The sequence below is a fragment of the Callithrix jacchus genome, chromosome 10 (genome assembly GCF_049354715.1).
Source record: "Callithrix jacchus isolate 240 chromosome 10, calJac240_pri, whole genome shotgun sequence".
NCBI lineage: Eukaryota > Metazoa > Chordata > Mammalia > Primates > Cebidae > Callithrix > Callithrix jacchus.
The window spans coordinates 82,650,692-82,665,066 of record NC_133511.1 but is presented as its reverse complement, the minus strand read 5'-3'; the positions used below and the strand labels follow the sequence as shown (position 1 = coordinate 82,665,066).

Sequence of the window (14,375 nt, the reverse complement as noted above, 5' to 3'; positions counted from 1 at the left end):
CCATAAAAACTTTAGAAGAAAATCTGGGCAAAATTATTCAATACATAGGAGTAGGCAAGGACTTCATGACCAAAACACCAAAGGCACTGGCAACAAAAGGCAAAATAGACAAATGGGACCTAATCGCACTCCACAGATTTTGTACAGCAAAAGAAACAGTCATTAGAATGAATCGGCAACCAACAAAATGGGAAAAAATTTTTGCAGTTTACCCATCTGACAAAGGGCTGATATACAGAATTTACAAAGAACTCAAACAGATTTACAAGAAAAAAACAAACAAGCCCATTCAAAAGTGGGCAAAGAATATGAACAGACACTTTACAAAAGAAGACATACATGAGGCCAGCAAACATATGAAAAAATGCTCATCATCACTGGTCATTAGAGAAATACAAATCAAAGCTACATTGAGATACCATCTCATGCCAGTTAGAATGGCTATCATTAAAAAATCTGGAGACAACAGATGCTGGAGAGGATGTGGAGAAATAGGAACACTTTTACACTGTTGGTGGGAGTGTAAATTAGTTCAACCATTGTGCAAGACAGTGTGACCATTCCTTAAGGACCTAGAAATAGATATTGCATTTGACCCAGCAATCCCATTACTGGATATATATCTGAGGGATTGTAAATTTTTCTACTATAAGGACACATGCACACGAATGTTCATTGCAGCACTGTTTACAATAGCAAAGACCTGGAATCAACCCAAATGCCCATCGACGATACAGTGGACAGGGAAAATGTGACACATATACACCATGGAATATTATGCAGCAATCCAAAATGATGAATTCGTGTCCTTTGTAGGGACATGGATGAATCTGGAGAACATCATTCTCAGCAAACTGACACAAGAACAGAAAATGAAATACGGCATGTTCTCACTCATAGGCGGGTGTTGAATAATGAGAATACATGGACACAGGGAGGGGAACACTACACAGTGGGGTCTGTTGAGGGGAATAGGGGAGGGACAGCGGTGGGTGGGGAGTTAGGGAGAGATAGCATGGGGAGAAATGCCAGATATAGGTGAAGGGGAGGAAGGCAGCAAATCACACTGCCATGTGTTTACCTATGCCACTATCTTGCATGTTCTCCACATGTACCCCAAGACCTAAAATGCAATAAAAAAATAAGATGTAAGGAAGGGGTCTAATTTCAGCCTTTTACATATGGCTAGCCAGTTTTCCTGACACCATTTATTAAACAGGGAGTTCTTTTCCCACTGCTTGTTTTTGTCCAGTTTGTCAAAGATCAGATGCTTGTAGATGTGTGGTGTTGCTTCTGAGACCTCTGTTCTGTTCCAGTTGTCTACATCTCTGTTTTAGTATTATTACCATGCTGTTTTGATTACTGTAGCCTTGTAGTATAGTTTGAAGTCAGGTAGCATGATGTGTCCAGCTTTGTTCTTTTTGCTTAGGATTGTCTTGGCTATGCAGGTTCTTTTTTGATTCCACATGAAGTTTAAAGTGGTTTTTTTCAGATCTGTGAAGAAGGTCAGTGGTAGCTTTATGGGGATAGCATTAAGTCTATAAATTACTTTGGGCAGTATGGCCATTTTACAATATTGATTCTTCTTAACCATGAACATGGAATGTTTCTCCATCTGTTTGTGTCCTCTCTTATATCCTGGAGCAGTGGTTTGTAGTTCTTCTTGAAGAGATCTTTTACATCCTCTGTTAGTTGTATTTCTAGGTATTTTATTTTCTTTGTAGCAATTGTAAATGGAAGTTTGGTCATGATTTGGCTCTCTGTTTGTCTGTTGTTGGTAGAGGAATGCTTGTTATTTCTGCACATTGATTTTGTATCCTGAGACTTTGCTGAAGTTGCTTATTAGCTTGAGGAGGTTTTAGGCTGAGATAATGGGGTCTTCTAAATATACGATCATGTCATCTACTAATAGGGACAACTTGACTTCTTCTTTTTCTAATTGAATACAGTTTATTTCTTTTTCTTGCCTAATTGTTCAGGCTAGAACTTCCAATACTATGTTGAATAGAAGTGGTGTGAGAGGGCATCCTTGTCTAGTGCCAGTTTCTAAAGGGAATGCTTCTAGTTTTTGCCCATTCAGTAAGATATTGGCTGTGGGTTTGTCATAAATAGCTTTTATTATTTTGAGATATGTTCCATTGATACCTACTTTATTGAAAGTTTTTAGCATAAAGGGTTGTTGAATTTTTTCGAAGGCTTTCTCTTTATCCATTGAGATAATTATGTGGTTTTTGTCTTTGGTTCTGTTTATGTGGTGGATTACATTTATAGATTTGCATATGTTGAACCAGCCTTGCATCACCAGGATGAAGCCTAGTTGATCATGGTGGATAAGCTTTTTGATGTGCTGTTGGATTCGTTTTGCCAGTATTTTATTGAAGACTTTTGCATCAATGTTCATTATGGATATTAGCTTATAGTTTGCTTTTAATTGTGTCTCTGCTAGGTTTTGGTATCAGGATGATGTTGGTCTTATAGAAAGAGTTAGAGAGGATTCCCTCTTTTTGTATGGTTTGGAAAAGTTTCAACAGGAATGGTAACAGCTCCTCTTTGTATGTCTTGTCAAATTTGGCTGTGAACCCATCTGGACCTGAACTTTTTTTCTTCATAGGCTATAAATTGCTGTCTCAACTTCAGACCTTGTTATTGGTCTATTCAGGGTTTCAACTTCTTCCTGGCTTAGTCTTGAGAGTGTGCAAGTGTCCAGGAATTTATCATTTTCTTCCAGATTTGCTGGTTTATGTGCATAGAGCTGTTCGCAGTAATCTCTGATGGTAGTTTGTATTTCTGAGGAATCTGTGGTGATCTTCCTCTTTTTGTTTTTTATTGTATCTATTTGAGTCTTCTTTCTTTTCTTTTTTATTAGTCTAGCTAGTAGTCTGTCTACTTTGTTGATCTTTTCAAAAAACCACCTCCTGGATTTATTGTTTTTTTGAAGGGCTTTTTTTGTGTCTCTATCTCATTCAGTTCTGCTCTGATCTTAGTTATTTCTTGTCTTCTGTTTGTTTATGAGTTTTTTTGATCTTGCTCCTCTAGCTCTGTCAATTTTGACGATAGAGTGTCAATTTTAGATCTTTCCTTGTTTCTTGTGGACATTTATTGCTATAAATTTCTATCTAGACACTACTTTAAATGAGTCCTAGAGATTCTGGCATGTTGGGTCTTCATCCTCATTGGTTTTAAAGAATATCTTTATTACTGCCTTCATTTCATTATCCAGTAGTCATTCAGGAGCAGATTGTTCAGTTTTCATGTAGTTGTGTAGTTTTGAGTACACTTCTAAATCCTGAGTTCTAATTTGATTGCACTGTGGTCTGAGAGACTATTTGTTATGATTTCTGTTCTTTTGCATTTGTTGAGGAGTGATTTACTTCCAATTATGTGGTCAATTTTAGAGTAAGTGTGATGTGGTCCTGAGAAGAATATGTATTCTGTGAATTTGGGATGGAGTGTTCTGTAAATATCTATTAGGTCCACTTGGTCCAGATCTGTGTTCAAGTCCTGGATTTCCCTGTTGACTTTCTGTCTTGTTGATCTGTCCAATATTGTCAGTGGGGTGTTAAAGTCTCCCACGATTATTGTGTGAAAGTATAAGTCTCTTTGTAGGTCGTTAATAACTTGCATTATGTATCTGGGTGCTCCTGCATTGGGTACATATATATTTAGGAAAATTAGCTCTTCTTGTTGCATTGATCCTTTGACCATTATGTAGTACCCTTCTTTGTCTCTTTTGATCCTTGTTGGTTTAAAGTCCGTTTTTATCAGAGGCTAGGATGGCTACCCCTGCCATTTTTTGCTCTCCATTTGCTTGGTAAATCTTCTTCCATCTTTTTATTTTGAGTCTGTGTGAGTCTTTGCATGTTAGGTGGGTCTCCTTAATACAGCACACTGATGGATCTTGACTTTTTATCCAGTTTGTCAGTCTTTTGATTGTGGCATTTAGGCCATTTACATTCAATGTTAATATTGTTATATTTAAATTTGATCCTACCAGTTTTTTACTGGCTGGCTGTTTTGTCCATAGTTGAGGAAGTTTCTTCATTGTGTCATTATTTCTTACCATTTGGTACATTTTTACAGTTACTGGTACTGGTTGTTCCTTTCCGTGTTTAGTACTTCCTTCAGGAGCTCTTGTAAGGCAGGTCTTGTAGCAGTGAAATCTCTCAGCAATTGCTTTTCCATAGAGGATTTTCTTTCTCCTTCTTATGAAGCTTAGTTTGGCTGGATACGAAATTCTGGATTGAAAGTTCTTTTATTTAAGAATGTCGAATATTGGCTTCCACTCTCTCCTAGCTTGCAGAGTTTCTGCTGACAGATCTGCTGTGAGTCTGCTGGTCTTTTTTTCTGAGTGACTCGTCCTTTCTCTCTGGCTGCCCTTAGGATTTTTCCCTTCATTTCAACCCTGGTGAATCTGATGATTATGTGCCTTGAGGTTGCTCTTTTTGAGGAGTATCTTTGTGGTGTTCTCTGAATTTCCTGTATTTGAATGTTGGCTTGCCTTGTTAAGTTGGGGAAGTTCTCTTGGATAATGTTCTTGAAGAGTGTTTTCCAGCTTGGATTCATTCTCCCTGTCATATTCAGTTACATTGATCAAGCTTAGATTAGGTTTTTTTTACCTAATCCCATAGTTATTGGAGGTTTTGTTTCTTTCTTCACTCTTTTTTTCTCTAATCTTGCTTTTTTATTTTATTTTATTGATTTTATCTTCAATCTCTGATATGTTTTTTTCTGCTTGATCAATTTGGCTGTTGAAACTTGTATATGCCTCACAAAGTTCTTGTGCTGTGTTTTGCAGCTCCATCAAGTCATTTATGTTCTTCTCTATGTTGCTTATTCTAGTTAGAATTTTGTCTAACCTTTTTTCAAGGTTCCTAGTTTCTTTGCATTGGGTTAGAACATGGTCTTTTAACTCAGAGAAGTTATTACCCACCTTCTGAAGCCTGCTTCTGTCAATTCGTCAAACTCATTCTCTGTCTTGTTTTGTTCCCTTGATGGTGAGGAGCTGTGATCCCTAGGAGGAGAAGAGGTGTTCTAGTCTCTGATAGATTCATCCTTTTTGCACTGTGTTTTCCCCCCATCTTCATGGATTTATCTCCCTTTGATCTTTGAAGTTGGTGATTTTAGATGGGATCTCTGAGTATACCTGCTTTTTGTTGAGGTTGGAGCTATATCTTTTATGGTCTGTAGAGGCGCTGGGCTGCCTCAGATTCAGTCAGGATGCTGGGTGGGTGGTCTTCTCCTGGAGTTTGTTTAGGCAGGTGAAATTAGCCCCGCCTTCTCAATGGCATCTCTCCTTCCCTGATCTCTATCTTCCTGGTTGGGGTCAAACTGGTGTTTTCACTGGGAAGCTCTCTAGCCTGCAGGCTTCAGTTTAAATTTTGTGGGGGGTGGGGCCTGCCAGGCCTTATGGCCTCTTTCCCTGCTTTTAGCTCTGCCTCTTTCTTTGGGACAGGGAGTTTTGTCCCACTGACATTAGTCCATACTTCCGCCCAGGTCTGTGCCAACTTGTGGCACCAGGCAGAAGCTGTCACTCAGATTTCAACAACGCATGGCACCCCTCAGTCCAGTGGGTTTCTTGTGGACCATGGGTTGCAAGAGGGATGGGGGAACCACAGGATCCAAATTGGAGGACCAAGGGGGTGAAGTCCCTGACCCTCCAAGTTGGCTATGCTTTCCAGGTGGGGATGTGCCCCACCCTGTCTCAATTCACCCTCCTTGGGCTGCAATCATCCTGTTTCTTGCTTGCCTTCCCTGGAATATTTTCAGAATCCTATCAGTCCCACCACAACTAACCTGGCACCTCACTTGGAATCTGAAGTCCTCTAGCCCTCTGCATCTCATCTGCTGGGAACTGCATTCTGGTGTTGCCTCCTCTCAGCCATGTTGATGCCCCCCTTAGGACTGTGTTTTTAACCTTAATCCTTGATCTGTGGGAGTTTGCTTATTAAATGTCTTGAGGTAGTCTTCTTTGTGTTATATAAGCCTGGTATTATATAACCTTTTTGTATTTCAATATTGATACATTTCTCTAGGTTTGGGAATTTCTCTGTTATTATCCTATTTTGGTTTGTTTGCTTATTGAGACAGGGTCTGGCTGTTGCCCAGGCTGGAAAGCAGTGATGTGATCTCAGTTCACTGCAACCTTCATCTTTTGGAATCAAACCATTCTGCCACCTAAGCCTCCCGAGTATCTGGGACTACTCAGCTGGGACAGGTGTGCACCACTACACTTTGCTAATTTTTTTGTTTTTGTTTTTGGTAGAGATGGGGTTTTGCCCTGTTGTCCAAGCTGGTCTTGAACGTCTGGACTTGGCTTCCCAATGTGCTAGGATTACAGATATGAGCCACCAAGCAAAGCTGTTATTACATTTTAAATAAACTTTGTATCCATATCTCTCCTTCTGCTTTCTCTTTAAGGACAGTATTTCATAGATTTGCTCTTTTAAGAGTATTTTCTGGGTCTCATAGGCCTGCTTCTTTTTTATTGTTTTGTCTCCATATTTTTCTCTCTCTCTTTCTCTCTCCTGCTTGCTTTCTTCTCTCTCTCTCTCTTTGATGGAATCCCAATCTGTAATCCAGGTTGGAGTGCAGTGCCATGACCTCAGTTCACTGCAACCTGTCTGTTCCCAGGCTCAAGTGATACTCCTGCCTCAGCCTCTTGAGTAGCTGGGATTATAGACATCTGCCACCATGCCTGGGTAAGGTTTGGATTTTTAGTAAAGATGGGTTTTGTCATATTGGCCAGGCTGGTCTTAAACTCCTGATATCAAGTGATCTGCCTGGCTTGGCCTTCCAAAAAGCTGGGATTAAAGGCATGAGCCATTGCACCCAGATGACTATATTTTCAAGTAGCCTGTCTTAAAGCTCACTATTTCTTCTGCTTGATTCAATTCTGCTGTTAAGAGACTCTGATGATCTTAAGCATGTCAGTTGCATTTTCAGCATTTTAGTTGCATCTTTCAACTCCAGAATTTCTATTTGATTCTTGTAAATTATTATTATTATTTTTTGAGATGGAGTTTTGCTCTTGTTACCCAGGCTGGAGTGCAATGGCGCGATCTTGGCTCACCGCAACCTCCGCCTCCTGGGTTCAGGCAATTCTTCTGCCTCAGCCTCCTAAGTAGCTGGGATTACAGGCACGCGCCACCGTGCCCAGCTAATTTTTTGTATTTTGAGTAGAGACGGGGTTTCACCATGTTGACCAGGATGGTCTCGATCTCTTGACCTCGTGATCCACCCGCCTCGGCCTCCCAAAGTGCTGGGATTACAGGCTTGAGCCACCGCGCCTGGCCTCTTGTAAATTATTTTAATCTTTTTGTTAAATTTATCTGATAGGATTCTGACTTTCTTCTCTGTGCTATTTTGAATTTTGTTGCATTTCCTCAAACAGCTATCTTGAATACTCTTTCTGAAAGGTCACATATCTCTCTCTCTCCAGAATTTGTCACTGGTGCCTTATTTCATTTATCTGGTGAAGTCATGATTTTGGTCATGTTTTTCTGGATGGTGTTGATGCCTGTGAATGTTTGTTGGTATCTGGACATTCAAGAACTGAGTGTTCATTTTAGTCTTTGCAGTCTGGGCTTGTTTGTATCTGTGCTTTATGGGGAGGATTTGAAAGTATTTGAAGGTATTTGGGTGCTATGATCTCAGTTTTTGGTCAATGCAGCTGTATCTGCATTAGGTAGCAGTAATGGTCAGCCAAATAATGCTGTGGCTCTTGCAGACTCATAGATGTGCCAACTTGGTGGTCTTAGATAAGAGCCAGAAGAATTCTCTGTATTACCAGGCAAAGACGCTTATTCTTTTTCCTTACTTTCTTCCAAACAGAGTCTCTCTGTGATGAACTTCGGATTTGGGACAGACGTCACACAAGCACTCCTGTGGCCACTACCACTGTGACTGCACTAGGTTAGACCTAAAGCTAGCACAGCCCTGAGTCTTCCCCATGGCCTGCAGCGACCACTGCCTGCCTATTTCCTATGTTTTCTGAATGCCCTAGGCCTCTACAATAAGCAGGAGGTGAAGCCAGCTAGGCTTTGTGCTTCCCTTCAGGGTAACAAGATCCCCACCGTCCAGTCCTGGGCATGTCTAGAGATGCTTTCCAGGAGCCAGGGTCTAAAGTCAGAAACCATAGGAACCTGGTGCTGTATTCTACTATGGCTGAGCTGGCACCCAAGCCATAAGACAAATTCCTTCCTGCTGTTTTCTCTCCTTTCCAAAAACAGGAGTTTTTTCCTGTGGCACCTCTGCCCCATGGCACATATTGTCTTGCTACCAAAAATGTTTATTTGAGGCCCAAGGTCTCCTTAGTCAGCTTGTGGTGAATTCTACCAGGCCTGGGACTCTCTTTAGGTCACTGGGCTCCCCTCTGGCCCAGAGCAGGTCCATAAATGCCATTGAAGAACAAAGCCTGGGAACTGGGGACCTTAAGAGTCTGCTTGGTGCTTGACCCCACTGGTATCAAAGCTGTAAGACAGTCCCTTTCTCTCTTCTTTTCTCAAGCAGAGTCTCTCCCCACATCTCACCACAACTGGGTATTTTCTGGGTCACACTTGAAGCCAGGAAGTCTCTCAGTTATACCCAGGGCCTGTGGGAAGTACTCTCTGGGTACCCCTTCTGATTATTCAGGCCCAAAATCTCTTTAGTTAGCAGATGATGAATCCTAGGACTAGGTTCTTACCTTCAAGGTATCAGATTCTCTTCTGGCCCAGGGTGTGTCTAGAGATGTCATCCAAGAGCTAGGACCTGGCATAGGGGCCTCAATACCTGCCTGGTGCCCTCTCCTACTGTGACTGATCTGGTATCCAAGTTGCAAGAGAACATCCTCTTTGCTCTTTTCTCCCTTTTCCTCAAACAGAAGGAAGGAGTCTTTACTTGAGCTGTGGGTTATATTGCCTGTGGCTGAGGCAGGGGTGGCCCAAGCACTCCCTTGGCTTCCCTGGTTGGTGGTTCACTGGGTCATGTGCCCCCCCAAGTCCACTGGCTCTGAGTCCAGCACAGCACCAGGCAGGGGTGACACAAGCACTCCCTTGGCTTCACTGGCTGGTGGTTCACTAAGTCATGTGCCCCCCCAAAGTCTACTGGCTCTGAGTCCAGCAAGCCCAGGAATAATGTCCTTGTGGCCTAGACTGCCTTTCAAGTTTATTTAGGATCCTAGAGGATATTAGCCTGTGGTGATAAAGCTTGCCAGAACTCTGAGTCTGACTGCTGGGATGGGAATTCTCTTCTGGCTAGTTCTGATCTACGTGCTCTTTCCATGGGCATCAGCTAAGTTCTGCCTGGTGTTGCTTTCTGCTATGACAGGGCAGCACTGAGTTTCAATGCTAAGTCCCACAATCACTGTGCTGTCTCCCCACCAAGTGTACGGATTCTTACTCCATGCCATGTGGCCTATGCCAGGGGATGATGGGAGTGGCATCGAAATTCAAGACTGTCTTTTCCACCATCTTCAGTGACAAGAAGTTGAAATTAGGTTCTGTGATTGCTTACCTGATTTTTGGTTCTTATGAATGTGCTTTTTTGTGTGTAGATAGTTGTTCAATTTGGTGTTCTTGTCTAGAGGATGAAGAGTGGAGGCTTCCTTTTTTGAGAGATGGGGTCTTGCTATGTTGCCTAGGCTTGTCTTGAACTCTTAGGCTCGAGTGCTTCTCCTGCCCTGGACTCCTAAAATTCTGGGATTATAGGCATAAGCCATCACACCTGGCCACTAAAGTCTTCTATTCAGCCATTTTTCTCCATCTCCTGAATCTATATTGCTCTTAAGTCAACCAAAATCAATAATTGAAATACAAATGTGCTGTATATTAAAATGATTTTGTAAGAATTTGTTAAAGACTTTAAAGTAAGCATGTTTATGATGACCAAAATGATCAAAGAGGACATAACAAAAAGGATTAGAAATTATGAAAACATACCTGGAAAAAATTTAACAAGAATAGTTGGTATTAACTATGATTAACATGATTGTGTCATTGCACAACCACCTGGGTGACAGAGTGAGACCCTGTCTGAAAATAAAATAAAAGGTTTCTTAAAATAGTGGATTTCTTTTGAATTTTGTCCAATATTTTTGCATTTATTAAAATTATATATTTTTCTCCTTTGTTCTGCTAGTATCTTAAATATCATTGGTTTTTGAATATTAAACTAATGTTGAATTCTTGCTTTGTCATTATTATCCTTTTGAAAAACATTATATTGTTGGATTTGATTTACCAATATTTTGTTAAGGATTTTTGTATCTGTTTCTATGAGGGATATTTAAACTGCAGAATACTAAAGATAAATAGAAAGTTTTGAAAGAAATCAGAGGAAAAAAATCCACCTTATCTACAGAGGAATAAGGTTAAGAATTATATTAAGTTCTTTTCAGAAACAAGAAGACAGTTGAGTGAATTTAGTTTAAATGTTAAAAGAAAAAAGAATCCCTACCAACTTAGAATTCTGTATCCAGCAAAATTATCCTTCAAAGTGAAGGCAAGATAATGACTTTCTCAGATAAACAAAAAGTGAAGGAATTTTTTGCTAGTTTATCTACCTCGCAAGAAATTCCAAAAGTTCTTTGGAGAGAAGGAAAAGAGAATAGGTCAGAAACTCAGATCTACATAGAGAAAGAAAGAATCTTACAGAAAGAATGAATGGAGACAAAAAATAAGACCTTTTATTTTTCTTATTCTTGGATGATTTAATAGTAACTATTCATTTAACATAATAGCAACAATGTATTTGGTGAATATAGCTTATGGATAAGTAAAATGAATGACAGCACTGTTACAGGGGACAGATGAAAAAAATTGGGAATAGTATGTTATAAGATATCTGAATTTGAAGTGGCATAGAAAGAGAGGAGAATCTATAATCATATAAAATGCTCAATTAGGACTAGAGCCTGTAATCCCTAGAGCCTCCCAGCCTTCTGGGAGGCCAAGGTGGGAGGATCATTTGCAGCTAGGAGTTTAAGACCAGCCTGAGCAACATAGTAAAATCTCCATCTTTACATAAAGTAAAAAGAAATTGGCTGCATTTAGTGACTTTTGCCTCTAGTCCTAACTACATTGGAGGCTGAGATGGGAGGATTGCTTAAGTCTAGGAGTTTAAGGCTGTGGTGAGCTATGCCCACACCACTGTACTTCAGCCTGGGTGACAGAGTAGGGTTTTGTTTCAAAAAAGAAAAAAAAAAAAAGACCAGATAAGGCAGAAAAGAGCTGAAGATTTTTTTTAAAAAAGTAAAAACAAGTACAGCACATAGCAAATGATTATAAGTATGGTAGATATTAATCCAAATACATCAATAATCACTTTAAATGTGACTGGTGTAAGTACATCAAGAGACTGACAGAGTGGGTAGGAAAATGATTCTATTATATTTAGTTTACAAGAATCCCAATTTTAAATATTTAATTAAAAATTAAAAGTAAGGAAATAAAGATATGCCATACTAACACAAATCAAAAAAACCTGTGATAGCATACTTTATCTTTAGACAAAGCAGCCTTCAGAACCAGAAAAACTATCAGGAATAAAGAAGAACATGACATGATAATTGGGTCATCCTGTAAGAGGACAACTATCCTTAATATGTATATACCTAGTAACAAAGCATCAAATTGCGTTAGATAAAAACTGATAGAAATACAAGGGGAAACAAACAAATCCACTAGTATTGTTGGAATCTTTAACACACATTTATCAGTAAAAGACAGGTTCAGTAGTTAGAAAATTAGCCAGCATATAGCTGAACTGAACAGCACTCTCAACTAATTGGATCTAATTGACATTGTCTTAGTCTTTTTGGGCTGCTGTAACAAAAATAGCAAAAACAGGGTAGCTTTTAAACAACAAATATTTATTTCTCACAATTCTAGGAGCAGAGAAGTCCAGGGTCAAGGTACTAGATTATTTGGTGTCTGTTAAGGGCCCATTCCTCATACATGGCACCTTGTTTATGTGTCATCATGGTGGAAGGGCAAGGCAGCTGTCTGGGATCTCTTTTGTAAGGGTACTTATCCCATCCATAAGACCTCTGCTTTTATAAACTTCATCTCCTAAAGGGCCCCACCTCTAGTACCATCATTTTGTAGGTTAGTATTTCAACATATGAATTTTGGGGAAACACAATATTGAGATCAAAGCAGACATTTAGGGAATACTTCATTCAATACTCTCAAGCTCACATAGAGCATTCACTGAGATAGACCACATTCTGGGCCATTAAAATTAACAAATTTAGAATAGAAACCTTACAAAAAGTGCTCTCAGACCACAATAAAAATTAAGATAGAAATAAATAAGAGAAAGATAGTCGAAAAGTTCCAAAATATTTGGAGATGAAACAACACACTTATAAATAACACATGGATGGGTTAAAGAATCAGTCTCAAGAGAAATTGAAATATTTTGAGGTTTATTAAAATAAAAATGCAACTTATCAAATTTTGTGGGATGCAGTAAAAACCATTTATAGCTTTAAATGCATATATTAAAAAGAAGAAAGATTTAAAATAAATGATCTAAATTTCCACCTTAGGAAACTAAGAAAGAAGAACAATATAAACCTTAAACAAATAGAATGAAAGAAATAATAAAAGAGTAGAAGTCAATGGCATTGAAAATAGGAAAACAATAGAGAAAATCAACAAGACCGAAGATGGCTCTTTGAAAAGATTAATAAAATTGATAAAATTTCAGATAGTCTAATTAAGGAAAAAAGAGAGAAGACACACATTACCTATATAAAAAAATGAAAGTGAGACCAACTCTACTAATTCCATGAATATTAAAGGGAAAATAAAGGTAATTATAAACTCTCAATGCCCAAAATTTGACAATGCATGAAGTAGACCAATTCCTTGAAAGATATAATCTCCTAAAACTCACACAAGAAGCAATAGATAAAGACCGACTCAAGATGGCGTGGTGAGAACAACCCAGGATTGAAGCTCCTGGTGAACGCACGGAGGGTGAGTCCGGGCCGCATTTCCAGATGGATCTTTGTTGCACACAGAACGGGGAAATTCCCAGGTATAAAAGAAATGCGGGGTGCCAGTGCAGCGGTTGTGGCTGGTGCAGCCAGCGGCCGGTGCAGCTGGTGGCTGGTGCGGCAGTGCAGCAGCGCTCCACAGTGCTCCACACAAAGTGCACGGGTCTGGGTGCCCTGTTTAACTGGCAATCTGAGACTTGAGAGGGCAGATTGGCATATCCATCTGATTGAACGGGACTTGGACAGTGAGCCAGGCCAGGAGATTCCAGGAAAACGGCATTTGGGCCAGCACAGTGGGACAAACAAAATGGCGATTCCAAATGCTCCGAGTGGAGAGTTTCACTGCAGGCACAGCTGAACCCAGGATGGTGCAGCTAGGTGGGGGAGGGGCGTCTGCCATTACCGAGGCAATCCGCCCCTACTGAGGTACACGCCCATTGCTGACACAGCCTGCTGTTGCCGAGGAAACCCACCACAACAAAGAGACTCTGCCGCAGAACATAACCCGTGGCAGCAGGGCGGAGACCGCAGCAGCAGGGCAGAGCCTGCAGCAACAGGGCGGACCTCACACCAGCAGGGCAGAGCCTCAGCAGGCAAATAGTGACTAGACTGCCTCCTAGCTAGGCAGAACAGCGCAACAGACACTCACAAAGAAAGCCCAACCATTCGAGACAGAGCATCTGAGAAAAAAAGTTTTTTTTTAATGAGTTCTGCTGCAGCAGAATTAAACGTAGCAGCCTAACAGCCCTGAATAAACAACAGAGCACACAGCTCAGCACTTGAGCTCCTATAAAGTACAGACTGTCCCCCAAGCAGCTCCCTGACCCCTCTATATCCAGAAGACTGACATTTGGCAGGCATCATTCTGGAACAAAAATAGCAGAAAAAGAAACTGGTAGCACCCCTCACTGTTCTGCAGCTGCTATAGGTGCACCCCAGACTAGCAGGGCCTGGAGTGGACCTCAGCAGTTGTACAGTGGAGGGGCTAGACTGGTAGAAGGAAAACCAAGTAACAGAAATACTTCATCATCAACAATCTGGGAGTCCACTCAGAGACCCAATCGAAAAGTCAGCAACTACTCAGACGACAGGTGGATAAATCCACAAAGATGGGAAGAAACCAGTGCAAAAGGAGGGAAACACCCAAAACCAGAACACCTCACCTCCTACAAAGGACCAAAACTCCTCACCAGCAAGGGAACAAAGCTGGACGGAGAATGACTGTGATGAAATGATGGAATTAGACTTCAGAAGCTGGATAATGAGAAACGTTTGTGAGCTAAAAGAACATGTTCTAACGTAATGCAAAGAAACTAAGTACCTTGAAAAAAGATTTGAAAAGAGATTCGAGGAAATGATAATAAGAATGGACAACTTAGAGAGGAATATGAAT

General features: G+C 40.4%; 1 protein-coding gene across 2 annotated transcripts in view; it reads left to right on the top strand.

Moving 5' to 3' along the window:
* The window catches only part of LOC144578134 (uncharacterized), a 131,592-nt gene that overhangs the window by 98,794 nt on the left and 18,423 nt on the right, over positions 1 to 14,375 (top strand). The window contains exon 4 of one of the 2 annotated variants that reach the window (XM_078340672.1): positions 7,831 to 10,032. The exons of the other annotated variant lie outside the window; for it this stretch is intronic. The gene's annotated coding sequence lies outside the window, so the exon portion shown is untranslated. Of the gene's footprint in view, positions 1 to 7,830; positions 10,033 to 14,375 lie in introns of those variants that run through there. 2 annotated transcript variants of the gene reach the window in all.